The sequence below is a fragment of the Bos mutus genome, chromosome 8 (assembly GCF_027580195.1).
Source record: "Bos mutus isolate GX-2022 chromosome 8, NWIPB_WYAK_1.1, whole genome shotgun sequence".
NCBI classification, from domain to species: domain Eukaryota; kingdom Metazoa; phylum Chordata; class Mammalia; order Artiodactyla; family Bovidae; genus Bos; species Bos mutus.
In genome coordinates this window covers 31,165,763-31,179,056 of record NC_091624.1, presented here as the reverse complement: position 1 = coordinate 31,179,056, position 13,294 = coordinate 31,165,763, and the positions used below count along the sequence as shown (strand labels likewise).

At 46.8% G+C, this 13,294-nt stretch overlaps 1 protein-coding gene across 14 annotated transcripts in view; it reads left to right on the top strand.

The window, feature by feature from the left end:
- Nucleotides 1–13,294, top strand: part of AOPEP (aminopeptidase O (putative)) — a 355,565-nt gene that overhangs the window by 335,708 nt on the left and 6,563 nt on the right. The window lies entirely within an intron of this gene.

The following is a 13,294-nucleotide window of genomic DNA, read 5'->3' as shown; positions in this document are numbered from 1 at the left end:
CTGTCAAGGCTCCAAAAAATGTAACCTTGGGGGAGGTGAAAGCAGAGATGTCTCACATGGAAGAAAAGGAAGGAATTGCAAACTAGCGTGGTAGCAAGTAAATCTGAAGAAGCAGGTTAGTGAGGGCACTAACCTGCTTGACGACTAGTGCCCAGAAAAAGCCAAGCCAGCATCTGTCTGTCTACATTTTGCTCTTGAAAAGGACACTTTCAAGGTGGATTGCAAACAGAAAAACATCCAACCTTGTAGCCTTTCTGCCACCTCTGCCTTTCCTCTGGGGAAAGAGCCCTGGAAAACCATGTAAACTGGCCACCTCCCTTTGCAGGGAGGGCGTGGATGTTAATACTTCATCAATAGGAGAACTCTTTGTTTATTTTAAAATACTACAGCCTTTCTTTGAAGTCTACAGGTGGAAGGTATGATTGAAGGCCTACAAAAGTCTTGACAGCTCTGACACCCATTTCTGAATTTCATTTGGACCAAAAGCATAGTTTCTATGAACTGAAAACATTCCATGATCAACAGATCTCTGGAGACACATACTAAAAGGGCAGAGAATAAATCCCAAAGTTTGATGCCTGAAACTGGGCACTCAAAGCCGGTGCACTGGGATGACCCTGAAGGATGGGTTGGTGAGGGAGGTGGGACGCAGGTTCAGGATGGGGGACACGTGTACACCCATGGCTGATTCAATGTATGCAAAAACCACCACGATATTGTAAAGTAATTAGCCTCCAATTAAAATAAATAAAAAATTTTTAAAAGGTTAGGTGGGTATCATGTGTTTAAAATCTAAGCCTGATGAGTAGCCATGACTCTGCCCATTCCCTTTATGTTAAAATCGCTTCTGGTCACAGTGACCGGCTTCTGCACAGTGTTTGGGGTCCGTTCTGAACCATGCAGCTCAGCACTCCCTTTCTCCCCTGGTTGTTTTTCCATTGTATTCTGACTCCAAAATAAAGAAAACATTGCTATTTTGTCCTCCTGACTGGAAGTTTAGAGGAAAAATTAGATGTAATCTCAGTGGGCTCTGTTGCCACTTCAGGGTGCTCGGCAGTTTGTAGTTAGTAAAGTGCAGGTGTGGAGCTTGGTGTCTCCTTCCCCTCTGGTCCACCTCGATGTGGAATCTAAGGAGCACACAAGCAGAACCCGGCCTTGCTGACGTCAGCCCTGTGATCATGGCAGTGTGTGAGGGCAGCCTGCCGGGCTGGCGCCACGGCCCCTGTAGGACCACAGGGCTGTGCAAGGTCACCGAGGCCCCGAGTCTGGGAGTAGTGCCAGAGCGCTGGCCCCAGCCCCCTCGGTGGGTGCCTCTTCCTTCCCTCCTTCCTTTTTGGAGTCTGTGCTGGGGGCCTCCCCAGGTCACTGCCCAGCAGTGTCAGGAGGCAACCATCATGGAACAGAGCCCCAGGAGGCAGGATGTCAGAGCGAACATACAAAAAGGAGACCGTTGTGGAGGGTCCGAATGGTGTGGTGCAATCAGCCAAGTGGTTTTCCGGGGTCAGATACAGGGGGCAGATGGAATGAGCTTCCGGAAAGGCGGGTTGACACCTGCCATAGCCAGCATCTGGCCGTTTGTCACAATTTCTTCCCAGGGACAAGGGGTCTGGCTCCTCAGCTCTTTGACACATCAGAGAGTCAAAGGCTGATGGATCTGAACTTTAAGATGTGAGCTAGAAGTATTGTGGCTTAATATTTTTTAAAATGCTAGAGCAGTGCTGGTGAGGGGCACAGCTGTCCTTTGGACACAGCATTGTAATTTGTGGGTTTGGAGAGCTGGGCAGGATATGGCTGATAAAAGGGACTGGGGTGATTTTCCTTAGTTACTTTAGACATAGCGAGATTTTTAAACCATGTGCCTTTTATAATGTGCCAATAAACAAAGCTCTTACGTAATTCTTTAGCTATATTTGTGTATTTTTTTCTTTGTTGTATTTGGTTTAATGAGACATTTAATGTTTTAGAACATGTCTCCAAAGTCAGGTAGGTATATCTATATATTTCTTCCTTGGAATTTTCCTTCTTACTCAATTCAGTGCCCCTAGAATTTTTCCATGGAAACCTTGTAACCAATCAGGTCTCAATTGCTATATACAGTGATAAAAGGGTTTTTGAAAACTGATCTAACATGACAAAGAACTTTGATTTTGTTTGTTTGTTTTGTTTAGATTAGTATTCCTCTCCTATTCCTGAGGCCAGAGCCTGCACTTTATTTACCTTGAGTTGTTAACTGCACTTTGTGGCTAATGAGATGTTGTTTCAAGAAAAAATGAGCCACTGCTGGCATAATCTGCCTAATTTTTCTTTCAGTTCAGTTCACTCAGTTGTGTCCGACTCTTTGTGACCCCATGGACTGCAGCATGCCAGGCCTCCCTGTCCATCACCAACTCCCAAAGCTTACTTAAACTCATGTCCATCGAGTCGGTGATGCCATCCAACCATCTCATCCTCTGTCGTCCCCTTCTCCTCCCACCTTCAATCTTTCCCAGCATCAGGGTCTTTTCCAATGAGTCAGTTCTTCATATCAGGTAGCCAGAGTATTGGAGTTTCAGCTTCAGCATCAGTCCTTCCAATGAACACCCAGGACTGATCTCCTTTAGAATGGACTGGTTGGATCTCCTTGCAGTCCAAGGGACTCTCAAGAGTCTTCTCCAACACCACAGTTCAAAAGCATCAATTCTTCAGCACTCAGCTTTCTTTATAGTCCAACTCTCACATCCATACATGACTGCTGGAAAAACCAGAGCTTTGATTAGATGGACCTCTGTTAAATAATTATAATCAGTCATAACATTTAGAATTTATCTATACATAAAAGAGGAAAAGGACGTTTAAGTTCCTGGTCGTTTAATTCATTGCCATTGCTCCTTCCACTGCACCTAGCAGTAGGTCCTGTTGTATAGATATTTGAAGGTTTAGGAGGCCTTATCTACTCTTATTGTCTGTGTATGTTACCCACCCCCCCAGTCTGTCCAGATGATCTCAGAGGCAGAGATGCACACATTTTCTGGGTTATAAATAGCATTGCCCTGATGCTCTTCTTTCCATAGCACTGCAAACCCAGCTCCTGTTCCTCTTGTCTTTAATGGTGTTAAGAGTAAAGTCAACGTGTGGGGTTTTAGTGGTGTTCCTGCCTGTGTTTAATGGTGTTCTTCATACCTGTGTCAGTAGTTTATATACTTTTGCATTAGATTGCTGTAGTGAAATCCACACTTCCAAAAAGCACACAGTTGTCTGAGCACTGCCGTTTCGTTTCATAGTTACAAACGGAGTTCTCATCCCATGCAGTGCGCCTTAAATGCCCTGGAACAGAGGGCTCACTGTTGCCATGGTGTCTTCCCAGATTGCTTTTTTTCCCTCTGGTGCCTTTCCCAAACACCTCCCTTTGCTCTGTAGTTCCATGGTACACCAAGATTTGAAAGCTGGATTTCTCTGGGCTTCAAGCTGTGGAACCTTCAGGCTGTAGATAGAATGCACTCTTCCTCAAGCTTGTGGGAGCCTCCTGAGTGTCGTCTCCTAGCCTGCCCTGCAGGGAGGTGGCGCCACATAGACCTGCAGGATTCCCTGGCAGTGTATGCCTCTTACAGGTGAATGTTTGTGCTGATAACTGATAGCAGAGAGAAAGCAATTGTGTTGAATTCACATTGTTTTTAAAAAGTGGAAGCACCTCCACGGATGTGGTATGAAGGCGTTTTTGGTTTGTCAGGGTATGAAGTTTTAAAAATCAGCTTTATGGGGTGGCACTGAGCATGACTTTTTAAGCTGCTTGGTCTGTGTGTTGCTGTGCAGCTTTGAACCATGTGGAATTGTGTTCCATTGACCAACTGATCGTGCCCGTCAGTGGGTAGAAGCAGATGCCCAGGCTGAGTGTATAGGAAGTCCACAGGCAGTGGGGAGAGCAGCCCAGAGCCAGGCCTGCCCCTGGGCTCCACTGTCAGACAGCAGGCAGTTGCCTCAGGTACCATTTCCTGAACCGACCTTCCCCAGCTTGACTCTTTGGTTGTTTTTAATAGCAAATATTTTGAGAAATAATTCACTTCTCATATGACTCACCATTTCAAAATATACATTTCAGTAGTTTTTAGTATATTCACAGAGCTGTACAGCCATCACTACAGAGAGTTGTAGAATGTCTGTCACCCCCCAAAGAAACCCTGTACCCTTTAGCTATCATTCCCGTCTCTCCTCCCACTCCAGTCATTGGCAGCCAGACTCGTCTCTGTGTCTACAGATTTGCTTACTGGGGACTTCCATGTAAATGGGATCACATAAACCTTTTGTACGGAGAAGGCAATGGCACCCCACTCCAGTACTCTTGCCTGGAAAATCCCATGGATGGAGGAGCCTGGTAGGCTGTAGTCCATGGGGTCACTAAGAGTCGGACACGACTGAGCGACTTCCCTTTCACTTTTCACTTTCATGCATTGGAGAAGGAAATGGCAGCCCACTCCAGTGTTCTTGCCTGGAGAATCCCAGGGATGGGGAAGCTTGGTGGGCTGCTGTCTCTAGGGTCGCACAGAGTCGGACATGACTGAAGTGACTTAGCAGCAGCAGCAGCAAACCTTTTGTAAATGGCTTCTTTTCACTTAGCATACTATCTTCAGGAATCACTCCTGTTTTGCATGTATTGATACTTCATTTCTTTTTATCACCAAGTATTTTTGATGGTACGGGTAAGCCACGTCTGTTTAACCATTCATCAGTTGATAGACATTTGGGTTTTCGGGCTGTTACATGTAATGCTGCTATGAACATTTGGGTGCAGTGTTGTGTGTAGATATAAGCTGTCATTTCTTTTGGGTCTTATACCTAAGAAGTGGAATTGCTGGTTTATAAGTCCATTTCTCTAGCTTCCATTAGGAAGGTATTAGAAGAAATAGCCATTAACAAGAAGTGGGCAGGGGAGAGTTGAATTTTTTCGTGGAACACGTGGTAGGGCTAGAAACCCACTGAGCTTAGGCTGTCTCGCTCAACAGCTAGTGTCTTTGCCTCCATTGCCTCTCCGTCTGAGAGGCCCCTTCTCGGGGTCTCCTGTCTGTACCCCTGGGCCGCTCCCACTGCCCTCATTACACCCTGTTAGGTCCTGTCTTGACATTTGTCACTAACATGAGTTCACTGAACTTTTCTTGGACTTTATACTGAAATGTAAGCTCCAAGAGGGCAGGAGCTTGTCTGTTTCACTCACCGAATCATCCTTAATACCCAAAACTTAGCTTTTGGAGAATGACACTTCCTGGATCTCCAAGTGTTCTGGAACAGAGTGACTAGTATATGACATGATAAGGTGATTGGATAACTAAGGTTATAGGGAAACCCCTTCGAGAGAGCAAACCTTTTTGGTCGACTTGATGTGGCCCTCCGGAGTCGGTCACGTCTGCCCCTGAGGAAACAGAGAGGAGGCGCAGGTGTCCCTTCAGAGCTTCTCAGAGGAAGAAGTAACCCATGGTCACTGTTCTGGCAACAGTAAAAGTCTTATTTCTTTTTTTTTTTTTTTTTTTTTTTTTTTAGCAAAGGCCATTTGTCAGATATTAATGAGGAAAGGAGGTGCAGTGTGTAATTTCCCAATTATCAAATTCCACATTGGAATGTTGCCATTTAGTGTGCTGTTTTGATAGGGAGGAAGCTCAGTGAGGGAAGGCTCACTGAGCTTTCCTGATAGCTCAGTTAGTAAAGAATCCGCCTGGTTTGATTCCTGGGTTGGGACGATCCACTGGAGAAGGGATAGGCTACCCACTCCAGTATTCTTAGGCTTCCCTTGTGGCTCAGTTGGTAAAGAATCCGCCTGCAATGTGGGAGACCTGGGTTCAATCCCTGGTTTGGGAAGATCCCCTGGAGAAGGGAAAGGCTATCCACTCCAGTATTCTGGCCTGGAAAATTCCATGGACTGTATAGTCCATGGGGTTGAAAGAGTCAGACACGACTGAGAGACTTTCACTTTGGCTTTGATAAGGGAGGGAAGGCTCACTGACCATACTTCAGGGCGGACTCATCATGGGCTCCTGAAGTCTACGTTTTAGAGCCAGCTTTCTTGAATAGTGTTGATGACATTAAATGAAACAGTATATACACAGGAGAAGGAAGAAAGGCTGGAACTTGCCTGAGAGACCTTGTAAACCTTGGTGTTTGTCATGACCTTTGACCCTCACTGTCACACTCCATTGCATGTCAAGTGTGATGAGCCCCATAGCAGGTTTGGATGATTCCTGTTTTGCGCGTTGCCATAGCTCTGGTCATAACTGGTAAAATCTGATATTGCTGGCTGTAACCAGTTACCATAGAGCTGAGAGCTTTAGGGACTGACTCAGGCAAGGTTAGGAAAAAGAGCTGAGAGCCTGTTGTCTGAACTCAGGGCAACGAGATTTACCAGGCTGGCTTTGTGGCAGCACACAGAGCTGCACTCCCTTTAGTTAAAACAGTGTTAAGATCATAGCCCTTTGAAAGTAAGGAGCTGTAAGTGAGAGGAGAAGGGAAGTGTTGGGAATCTTGGTGTGACAGGCATACCCCTGACTGCCACATGAGAAAGAGACATCCCAGACCATCGCAGATGCGCCGGAACGGAATGCTGGAAAGGCTGTCTGTCCCAGAGCCGTTCTGGAAAGGTCTCCCCGCGCCCCCCGGCTGCCAGTCATGCTTCCCTCAGCAGCAGTCAACCCACTTTAAAGCAACGATAAATCTAATTTAAGGACACAAATTGAAAAAGTAGATTTGTTTATTGCAGTGTTAGACTTATTAACTCACAAAAGCCATGAGCCTTGGTCTTTCTGTTTACAGATATAAAATGGAACTCAAAATGAGGTTTAATGTGCTGCCCAGATCATGTTCCCTGGACAGATTTTTTTTCCCCCCTTCAACAGTAAATTTTAGAATCAAAAGGACTGAAAAAGAGGAATGTTTCCTGTCATAAATAGGTTGGGTGGCATTCTTCAAAGCATTTTACAGCTTCCAACCGTGCATTATAATTTCAAAGTAGCTGAAAAGCAGTCTGAGTTTTTAGAATGGTACATTCATTCAGAAACATTTATTAAGCAGATACTTATGTGCCAGGCATTGAGACAGGGCCTGGAGATGGCCCGGGAGCACTCGGGCCCCAGCTGTCACCAAGCTTGTATTTTATTGTTGGTAAAGACAAACTACTGAGTAAGGAAACAGCAGTTTCAAAGAGCTGGAGAAGCTGTGAGACCCGGCTCTGGGAGAGTGACACACGCCTGGGAAGTAGGCGGGGTTTATGAGTTCTGGGCCCAAGAGGTGAGTTAAGGGGCGTGGCCATGCCAGTTTCAGGTCGTTGGCCAACCTCCCGAGTGCTGAGTGAGGTGGCCCAGCCCTGTGCCCTAGTGTCACCGCAGGCCTCCTTGTTCTGGACCTGTGTCGACTTGTAGACACTTGTAGCTTCTTGATCAAAAGCTATTAACACACTGTGGGACTTTCTAGAACACACTAGAAATAGACTTCTGGCTTGGGACTTTGTAGAAGACACTAGAAGTGGACTTCTGGCATCGTCAGATGATTGAAAGACTAATGGAGCTGTAGTATATCAATAGGAGGAGCATCCTACAGTTGTCGTTACATCAAAGTATATGGACCACACTAGTGAATCTGGCAGTGACACCTGGAAAATAAGGAAAAACATAAAATAATAAAACTATCTTGTTTATATGTGCTAAGTTACTGGTTTATAACTTTTAATATTCAAGAATAAAGCAAGGGAAGCAGCCAGGTACAGGAGCCACAGATGCTTTTTCAAGCGTGGCTGTGAGATGCGCCAAAACAAACCGTAGCCCCGAGCTTGTGGTGACAGAAGATAGGCCGATTTTCTGCTTCTGACTTTGGCCGTGCAGTCAGTGGCGCCGTGGCTACCGGAACCAAGTTGAGGGGCGTTGGCCAAGCTGTTGGAACTGAACTGTTTTGTCTCACCCCTTCAGCATGTCTGCTCAGCCTCTGATTCCTTTTGCTCTTCAGTCACAGTAACTCTTCTGTGTGAGACACAGGTTTTCAGACTCCATTCCAAGGAGCCCAGCCTCCCACCCCCAACCAAAGGAGTTGAGTGTTTAAGATGTTTCGTACCTCGCTGATTTAAACCACTTGAAGAACTCACTTTTATTTTTCCTCCTTGATCTGTCTACATGTATATATATACTGGAGTTCCAAATTACATTATTATAAGAATTACGTTTAAGGAATGTCTGAAAACTACTTTGGGAAATTAGTCCATTAGATAGTAAGTGGCCTGTAGGGGAGCGTTCTCATAAGAGTTTTTATTTCTTTGAAATGGCTTGTTAAAATTGAAGACAAAAAAAAAAAAAAACAAGATAAAAGGTATAAAAGAGCATTGAGAATTGTAAAATGTTAATGAACACAGGGTCTAGGGTAGTAGTGGATTGCAGACAGAAGCATCTGGTCAGTGTGGGAGACTGGGAGTGAGCTGGTTCAGGGGATTATTCTTCCTGAAATTGGCATTTCCTCAGTGTCCAATCCCCCACCCACCCACGCCTGGCACCTTGCGTTCACACTTGGCTGTATGCTGAGAGGTGCTCTGTTTCCCAGGGAAGCCGGAGCAGGTTTCTTGTGCAGAGTTCAGCCCACAGAGGAAAGAAAAGCCCCATAGTCAAGAACAGCCTAGATTTCCTGGCAGGACAGGCTGACACTGGCCGGAGCCGGCTCACAGAGGCCTCCTGGCTCTGTGTTCTGCGGCGTCATGCTGGTGGATTGCGGGCAGGGGGCGTTAACATTCACCAGCATGGGCTTCCTTTGCAGATCAGGGGTCAGCAGCCTTGAGCCTGCAGGTCCAGCCCACTGCTTGTTTTTGAAAATAAAAGTTTATCTGAAGATAGCGATGCTCTCTCATTTACATATTGTCTATGGCTACTCCTGTGATACAGGGCAAATGGATTGAGAGAAAAGCCATAAACGCTTACTGTGACCCTTGACAGAAAAAATTGGCAACCCCTGTTCTCCAGTTTAATAGTAGTTAGTTCTGGATGCATTAACATTTTCAGATTGAAAAGCGTTTGGGGAGAGGCAGGCAGGTAGGGAGTTAATCTCTCAGTAGTTTTTCTTTCCTTTTCCAGGAGGGAGCCCCAGCATGTCCTAATCAAGGCCGTGGTTATATCACAGAGGTGCCCACTGGGTCATGGGACTTGTCCCTGAATCTGAGCCATGGTTTGACCATACAAGGCAGGTGCCGGAAATCAGAGGAGCCAGCCAGAAGTCGTTCGGCTTGCCTCTTGGGTAGCGATAATGTCCTTGAAATGGTAGAAATGCCATGCAACTCAGGCTGGTGCTGGGGCCAGGCTGTCTTTGCAAACAGTTTGCAAAGTCCCCAGGCGTCTGGCCCCTGGGTGTACTTGCCAGGGGGTGGCCTGAGAAGTGCCTGCTGCCCCAGGCTTGAGGACCCTCCCTGCAGGCTTCCTCCCCTTGGCCGCTCCAGCTGGTGTCTCACTGTCCGGAGTCCAGGCTCGTCTTCCTGGGCTGCTGCGTGGTCCCACCCTGCCTCCCCACCTCACCCCCGCGCCCCATCCCAGTCCTTCCCTCCTCACTGCCCACCTGACAGGCACCTTGCTCTTCCGGTTTTTAGCACTTAACAAACTTTTCCTTGGAGTTGATAGTCTCACGTTTTTATGAATTCAATAAACAGAACTTTTGAAGTAAAAACGAAAGCCAGAAACATGCTGCTCCTACTAAGAGACAAGCAATGACTGTGAGAGTCGCTGTCCTGATGCTTGCTGCGGCGACCAGGGTGGGCTCCCACAGTAGCCCACGAGCAGAGGCTGTTCTCTCCCCCGCCCTGGGAGACAGCTCTGTGGATCAGGCCCCGGGCTCATGAAACCACTTCAGCAGGTCACCAACCAGAGAAAAGAACACCAGAACTATCAGGAGTTGCTGTAGTGAGGGAAACTGATAAAGGGAAACGTTTGCTTCTGTGTGTGTGTACACGTGTACGTATCCTGTGCAGACAGTGGTTTGGCTCTCTGGCCCACATGTCTGCTCACGCCTCTCAGGCGGCTCGGGCCTGTTAGCACAGATATGCTTCACTGTGTTATGGGACCGGCAGCACGGCCCTGGGCGGTGGGCACACCGCCTGTCCTGTCCTAGTGCTAGCTAGCAGGATTTGGGCAGAACCAGCCACTGTCTACACTGAAGACTCAGTGAGGAAAAAGTGGGCTTCCAGGGCCCTGTGAGACCACACGCTCTGGAGCTCCTGGAACGGGTCCCGCGGCCCTGCTCTTCACCACCACGGGCAGTTCCACCTCTTCCCACTCCTGAAATATCGCTTTTCTGATTTTCTCAGGTTTCTTATTCTTTTCCTGACCTGATTCCGCCCCCCTCACCCTTGCCTCTTTCCTTTGGTAGCCTGACAGCGTTGCTGGAATTCAGGCTAAGATGCTGGCTGGCTCAAGGCTTTCAGGTGATTCCTGGTGCGGGTTTGGAGTGACTTTATGAATCTGAATCACAGTTGAAAAAGTCATTAAAAGTTTTTTATTTCTCTTGAGACATTGTGGTATTAACTGAATATTTAAAGTGTATGTGTTGATCGGTTTTGGTGTATGTATGTACCCATTGAATGCCGATGCTGAATGAACAGAGTCAGGAAGCCACAGATACTGTGGCTGGGCCAGATGTTCCCAAAGGTGTATCTACAGTGTTCACTTTTCATCTCACCGAGGAAGTTGAAAGACGAGGTGACCACTGCCCCCGCTGATGAATAAATTAATTAGAAAATAAAGAAGAGCAGGTCTACAGAGTGGATAGTTTTGTTCGTAGAGCCCTGCCTCTGCTTCTGAATTCTCTGCTGCTCCGCAGCACTGAGAACTTCACTTTCCTCCATTATCAACAGAGGAGGAAGCTGGGTACGACCAAGTGAGGACCTCTGTCAGGGATTTCTTTGAGCTTCTCAGTGATCTGGAGAAAGGAAGATAGTCCAAGAGTGCCCACTGAGGAAGTACTGCTGGGAGAAATTGAGACGAATGGCACCCTGCTGCCTCATTTTCAGGAAGACCTCCGTTCCAAGTGGTGACCAGTTTCCTTGTAAATTTTGGGTTCTCAGCCAAAAGATAGAGATTTTCTTTGTTTCTTAAAGAAATACAAAGAGGAGTAAAAGCCCTGTCCGCAAGCGAGAAATATTTGTTGGGCCCTCAGCCTCACACAGCATCTCTGTGATGTCTTTTAAACATCCTGTCATTGAAATTTTGCAATATATTTCATTCTGTTGTAATGAAAAGGCTTGTTGTTTTTCCTGCTCTTTGTAGGGTGGGGAGAGGGGTTGTTCTGTACTTCCTGGATGTCATGTTAGCTTTCAGGGGTCAGAAGACTAGATCTCTTATTAATCGTGACAATACACTGATTTTTAACAGGAAGAGAAGTGGAAACGCTGACTTCATATTGGTTGTGGAGGCCTCTCTCACTCAGCCCAGCTCCTTAATCCTCTTCCAGTCATAGTGGACTTACCCGACTAAGAAACAAACTCTAATTTGTGTTTTGTTGTTTCTTTATGTGTAAATAAGATAAAGGAGAGCAGAGGGTAGAGTTGGGGGGGCTGCGTGGAAGGCCGCTAATAAATACCTCCGTTCTCAAAATGAGGTCTAACAAAAGATAACATCCCCAACTTTTGGAATGATCAGCAACTGTCCTTATCAAGGGCTTGGTGCACAAGCCTGTCTTTAGCTCACGGTGGAGCTGACAGACTTCTCTTATACTTGACTCTAAGAGCTGGGACAGCTGTCCCCACGTGCAATTGTGAGAAGTAAGGCTCTTTTGCAAGGCTCCATAGCAGGTGGCCCAGTGCCCTGGCTCTCAGGCTGCACGGTGGCCCTCCCACCAGGCCTTCTCCTTTCCCAGAGCTTATGAACAAAGAACACGGCATTTCCGGTGCTGCATGGATGCGACTGGTGGTACCTGAGGCATCTAGGTTTCATTGAGTTGGAAAAGAAACCAGAGAAATGGACCAAGGGACCCTTTTGGTTCTGTCCTGTACTTGAACCAAAACACAAGAGCGGGACCCGATTGTTCTGGGAGCTTCCTCAGATCGGTGCAGTCTGGGCCCTGGTCAGTGGTTCTTGTGCTCACAGTATCGTAGTCGCTACCCTTTCCTTTTATGCTGTCCCTTTCTGCTGGCCATATAGGAAAGAACAGTTTGTTGAAGGTGGAAAGATTTCCAAGACCTGTCCAGCCCAACCTGCTTCCCTTTTGTTGTGATGATCCGAGGCTATTAGCTCATTTCCGTGCGCCTCCGAAATTCCTTTGTGGATGTAAAAAGTTCGTTGGCATCCTGTTCTTAGAAGTTCAAAGGGGCTGGCTGCCTGTAAGCAGAGGGCACCACCGTGTGTCTCAGAGTGCACTGTACCCTAGGGGAAGGATTCTTTCCAAAAAATGTTTCTTTGCTTTGTTCCTAATTGTTTGTGTGTAAATCTATTTATAGTAGATTAAAGGAGAGATCCGGCCATCAGTGCATAATGATATAATTTACAGGGGCCCCAGCCAAAATGTTGAAATTGCTTACATTTTACTATTGCCACAACTGGATTGCTGTAAAGGGTCTTCCTCTTTCAAAGGCAGTAAAAACAAAGAGTGATGGAAGGAGGCTTTTTTATTTTTTAAATGCATGTAGTCACTTCCGTGTATAGCTAATGTTGAACCAATAATGGAATATAAAACGGTGGACTGCTCACTGGGCATAATTGAGAGGGCTTTAATGCAGTAGACAATGGCCCAGGACTGGATTAGGTAGAGTCTCGACGGAAGGAGTGTGTCTGAAGTGGCCTAGAGATGAAGAGGTGGTGGGGGAGGGGCAAGACTGCCCCTTATCAGCCAAGGCAGCCAAGGCTGGGATCAGACTCCCATGTTGTCTGTAGGGTTGGGGGGGGCTTCCTGACAAATGCCTGCTGGTGAATCTTTCATCACGCATCTTCACTAAACGATACACACATGTAGCTTGTCTGTTTTCTGTAGGTTGTACAGCAAAATGTGCAGCCGGAGCTGCCTGCGTCAGGGTGGTCTGCTCTCCTCTCCCTCCAGCAGATACCCCAGGCTCCTCAGAAGGCGCTCTTTGCCTCTTAGGAATGTGCAGAGCAGTGTTTTCTCCCTTTTACTGTGTGTATTGTTACAATCTACAGCACTGAACCAAATCACTTATTGCAGAAAATCAAGTAGTTGTGGTTTATGAAGGCAACCGTCATGGACAGCATCCTACAGGGCAGAGCACCAGCCTGCCTGGCTGGGGGCATGTGTTTAATTTCCCAGTTACGTTCTGCATTTATCTACTGTATGGCAAAATTGTATTTTAAAACATCAGAACACCTAA